Here is a 5,834-nt window from a genome sequence, read left to right as displayed (position 1 = left end):
AGATGGATAGTGGCTGGTAGGTCTTTTAATACAGATGGATAGGTGGCTGGTAGGTCTTTTAATACAGATGGATAGTGGGTGGTAGGTCTTTCATTATATATGGATATTGGCTGGTAGGTCTTATACAAATATCTAGACCAAGAATGTATAAAACAGCATCTGTAAATATCTAAACCAAGAATGTATAAAACAACATCTACAAATATCTAGACCACGAATGTATAAAACAGCATCTGTAAATATCTAGACCAAGAATGTAATGAAACTGCAGATGAAAAGAATTTTAATGTAACATGAATTTCCAATAACGAACAAGGTACAAGAATTAAAGAAACTTTAGCCGTCAAGAAACTCCAACCAAAGTTGAATCTAACATCTATACTAAAGTATCATTGAAATATGAAAATAGAATCTAAAAAAATCTGTTCCATAATATGTTCTTTATAAACTATAATATTGTTCGTTGTTTTATCGTATGATATTTATTGATATATAATGAGATACTTATCAGATTTTCGGTTTATTTTTAGATTATTTTAGTCTTATTTATCCCCTTTTGCTGTTTTATTAATTGATGGTCTCAATTCACTTCATGTGTTATAGTGTCCTGCTTATAATTTTACACCACTGATATGTTCAAAATCATCACTTAGATTAATTTTTCGTTGAAAAATACTGATGATAAATTATTCCATATTATACCATGAAACAGGAAATTGAGCTTCTATTGCCTGTGAACGTAATAGGACGTACCATGCGTGTAATATAATGAATAGTTGTATTATTTAGGAATGTGTGCATAATACTATTACAAGATAAGAATACGTAAAAATCTTTCACCTGTTAAATGTTTTTATAAATGAAATCATAAAAAATATTTTATGTTTGGTGTTTTAAAATGTCTTTTACTCACATAGTAATTCTATATTTAAATTGGAATTTAAAAAAATCTGAGTTGTCGTACTTACACAAACAGAATTTAATCTATAATTAGTTGGAGCTAGCGAAGTACCTGTCTTACGATATATTTATCAACTCGATAAAACGTGATCAATTAAGAGGTCAAAGTTATCATATAATCTGAACATTTATCAATCTTTGTTAAAGAATATCAACGGAAATAGATATTAGATATCATTAAATAGTCCTATAGTTTCTATTGAAGTAAGCTCATTATTGTTCTTGTTTGACATGGTAATAAAAAAAGTAAACTATTTTTTTACTAAAACACAAATGTAAGGCCCAATTTTTCGTTCGATTTGCCACTTGTCACTGAATTATAGCAGTTTCGAGGATTTCCACCACTCATAAGTAACCCTGGACAAGGGCAAATCGAAAGAATAAGACTTGCTTCATATAGTAGGATCAATGCTAACTCAAACCTAAATCAATATTTTGTTCAGAATATACATATTTTGCTGTCATTTGTTATTTAATTCACTTATATTGAGTAAAACTTCAAAAATCAGTAATAGATTTATTATTTTTCTTTTCGTTAAGAATAAAAAGCCTTTGTTTTGTATAGTATCTAGTTCATCTTTTTTGTTCGTGTGAATTTGAAGGGTGTACAAGTACCAATCATATTCTTCTTATTAGTAGTATATTTTAAACATTGATGAAATACCAGATTGCGTTAAAGCAATTGTAAGTTAAAATTAAAATAAATTAAAGTAATACCTCTAATTTTACCTTTCAAAAACCTTCATTAGTATGTGGGTTGAATAACTGATAATAATAATATTTTGATCCGGCAGAAACATACTCAGTAATCCATTAGCAAAATGATCAAGATAATGTCCAGTAGGAGAAACATTTTCTTTATTTGTTAGGACGAACAATAAAAATAATTGAATTAGTATCAAAATATAAAACACGTTCACCTTATCACGTCATACAATTTCAAGCTAACATGAGCTGTTGCATATGTTGCAATCATTACCTTTATACAACCAAAACCATGATCAAAAAGGGTTATCCTGAACTCGACTCATTTATAAAGTAATGTAGCAGTACGAAATTTTACCATGGGACAATTTAACATATTTAAAAGTCTGTCTGTATCATTCATATATTCATCTTGTGTTGAATTTGATCATCAACCATTATCATAAAAAGTACTCATCCCAATAATACATAATCCTGAATTTCTGTATTGTTTCAACTGTTAATTTTGTTGATTATTAAACTTACAACAATAGGACAACCTGGTGATTTTTGTGTATTATATTTCTTGTTTACGTTTTTAATGTGTTAATGTATTCTTCAAACAATCCTTCATTTTGATTAATTTTGTGTCGTTTAACATTATCATAGTACCAAACCTCATGAATATTTAACATTTTATATTCTTTATGAAAAACTTTTTTTTTTCATTCGTGTGTAACCTATGTCTACTCTAAAACACATTTATTTTCGTTAGGCTTGCACTTGGATTATTGATTTATATTTTCAGCACTTGTTTGACACAAAGAAAATAGTAATTTACGTTTTGTCCGAGATGTAAAACGTACAATGTGGAAAAATAGTGCATTTGACAAAATTTTCTTATTAATCAATATATTTTTCATGAACAATCTTTCAATAACCAATTGGAAAATATCCATATTTAATACAATAAGGATATAAAGATGTGAAATCATAATTATATTCTGTCTTTTTTACTGTTTTCATGCACGGTCCAATGATTAACATGCCGAACTTTTGATTCGAGGTTCTGTGTTCACGTTCCCTTTACCGCCAAAGGAAAGATCGCGCACCGTACTTTGGAGCCATAAGTGCGTTATAAGAATGATGGTCAAATTCTACTATTTGATTACAGTGACCCACGAATTGGCGGTGGATGTTGTTGACTAGATGCATTCCCTCTAATTTATCACTTCAAACTCAGGGACGGCTCGCCCAAATAGTTCTTGAAATCCTTTGCGAAAAATAAAACAAACAACATTAATTTCCTAAAAGTGTTTAATTGTATTTGTAAACCATTAAAATATACATTGCTGGGATAGGTAATTGCTATTAATATTTTCTTGAGTCAACATGAAAACTTCCAATTTCCTAACTATTTACTTTAAAATAAGCTTAAACTTAATTTACCTAAATTAAGCTTGGAATTACATTATAGTAGGCTTGGTACATTAATCCAAATCTTCTAAGCCTTTTTTTTTGTATCATTTATTTACATTTTGTATGTATCACAGTAATTTTATTTCATGAAACAACAATCCTCAACTCTAATTGGTTAAAAATCAACCAATCAGATCATAAAAAGTAATTAGATTAATATAAATTCAACACTTACTTCTTATGTATCAAAAGTAAGCTTAACGTTACACATTATAATAGTCTTAACTAATCCTAGTTCTCTAACTTTTTATATGAAATTAGGCTTAATATTACAGTATAATGGACATTAAGTTAGGTTTTTTATGTATCATAGGTTAACCTACTGTTATTATTAGTGACCTTTAAACTGTGTCACAAATATAGCATGAACAATTATAAGATTTATATATATATATATCGTACCCAAGACGATGTTCCAGCTGCATATGTTCAACATAGCTTCATGTCGAATGTAGCAAGGTAACCGAAGTGATTTTTATAACGTCTATATATATATATAAAGCACAAAAATCTCTGTGTTTGTCTGTTTGTCCGTTATCTAATTACTCCTAGATAGCTGGACCAATCTCAATCAGACCTTGTGGGATGACAGTTCGGAACAACGGGCATGTTAATGTGGGTTCACACAACCCCCTCCACTCCACATTATCACTGTTACTGAGCATTTATTATCTTTGACTTACGTTAACGTTAATTACATTCATAGATGGCACCACGTCCTTACACACACAAAACTATTAAATTTCTGATAATACAACATGCACACAGGATGGAGGAGGGCACATAAACGTCTTATATATCTCATAGAGTGCGCCAGCACTCTCTGTGGAGGAATGCAATGAAAAAAAAGACCGTCACTATTGCAATAATACATAAACTTAGCTGAAGTTTCTACTCCAACAGCCATATTAAGGCTGATATGAAGAGCCGTTCCTTGACCTTTCTACTTTTGACCCGTGACCTTACAACTTCGGCCCGTAAGACACTTCTACGGCCAATGATCGTCAATTAATTAATTAAGTCACACACTGTGGAAGGACATTGAAAGCAGGTAACAAAAACGCCCCTACTTTGGCCGATCTTCCTACATAGTCACCCTGACCATCACACAGTGTATACAATGTTTTAAGCATATACATATTGAGTTCTTAAAGCGTATAAAAATAATTTGGGTGAGGCAGTAATGAATTCTGTAATAATATGTTATGTTATAAATAAATTGTGTGAAAGTTAGGATTTTTTATGGTATTTATTATTGTATCCACCCACAAATGTTTTTAAGGACGGTTACCTCAGTTTGTACTATTATAAACTTTCAAATTCATTTTAAATCACCTAAACATATTTTGAATAGAAGTTTAAATTATTAGCAGTGTTATTTTTTTCTTACTAACTAATAATACATGGATTAAGGACTAATATAAATCTCTCGAGTTGGTCTAAACTTGTGACATATTCCATGCGATTACGGTCGAAATTATATTTAAGAGCGAAGGTGCCCAACTGATGAATTATTGTATTCTAATCATTTTTAGTTTTAGTTATGTGATTTATTAATATTTGATATTATGTTCTTCTTTTCTATATTTTACCTGAAATGCTTTTCATTCATTTATAAGTTACTTTTGAGTTTTGATGAATATCCTTAGCTTACTTTTGATCAGAATTTATTAATAATGATATACATATCTAAAGAAAAGTAAACTTACGTAGAAATAAGCTATGAATATCAAACTAATCCTGATTCCTGAGAAAATATTGCTCGAAACTACAGTTATTGGTTGCTACGATAATCTAAAGTTACGTTATCGGAAACGTTTAATAGGTTTTCATTATTAGGGAAGATTATATAAAGTTTCGTGTATACTGCCGTCACGCTTTTCTAGGAACGAGGAATCAGAAATAATAGTTAAGCAATGTAATACTTTTTAGATGTCTTGTGAGTAAAAATGTATGTAATTCATTCTTTAAAATTAGTTTTGTTAACACTTCTGGTTGAAATGCTTAATACATATATTTGGGTTGTTCTGAATTTCGCGTAAATCTCTGACCATCCTTAAGTTAGCAGTGATAGACTAGAGAGAAGGCAGTTAGTCAACATCATTCACCGCCAACTCTTGAGCTACTCTTTTAATAGTGAAACTGATCGTAACATTAAAAAGCCTCCACGCCTGAAAGGGCGAACATGTTCGATGAAAGGGATTCGAACCTAAGACCCGCAGGTCGTGCACCTAACGACCAGGCCATGCTGCTAGTCCCTATATATATATTCATTTATCATCTTAATTTTTACACAAGTAAGGATTATTTTATCATTTTGTTTAGTATAAGGACCAAGTACTAACTTAAACCTCTTAAGCTGTTCGAGTTACCCGATGAACCAGTGGTAAGTTCTCGAACTTAAATGCGGAGTTAGATTCCTCGCGGTGGACAGATCGCAGATATTCCACTGTGTAGCTTTGCGCTACAAAACCACCACCAACAATAACTAATTATACTTGCCATAAAACAATATTAGGCCTATTATATTTTTTAACATTACATTCTTTATCTAGTCCTTTACCAATTTTCAAGAATTAGAAGAGTGTATAATAATAGTATTCCAACCCCACTACGTTCACAATATCCATTGCTGGCGACGCGTTTCGCTCAATTCAGAGCTCATCAAGCCACCTGGGACACAACAAACACAAAAGTAGTTGGAACACTGT

Source organism: Limulus polyphemus, unplaced genomic scaffold (assembly GCF_000517525.1).
Source record: "Limulus polyphemus unplaced genomic scaffold, Limulus_polyphemus-2.1.2 Scaffold43, whole genome shotgun sequence".
Classification (NCBI taxonomy): domain Eukaryota; kingdom Metazoa; phylum Arthropoda; class Merostomata; order Xiphosura; family Limulidae; genus Limulus; species Limulus polyphemus.
Note: the sequence above shows the minus strand (reverse complement) of the source record.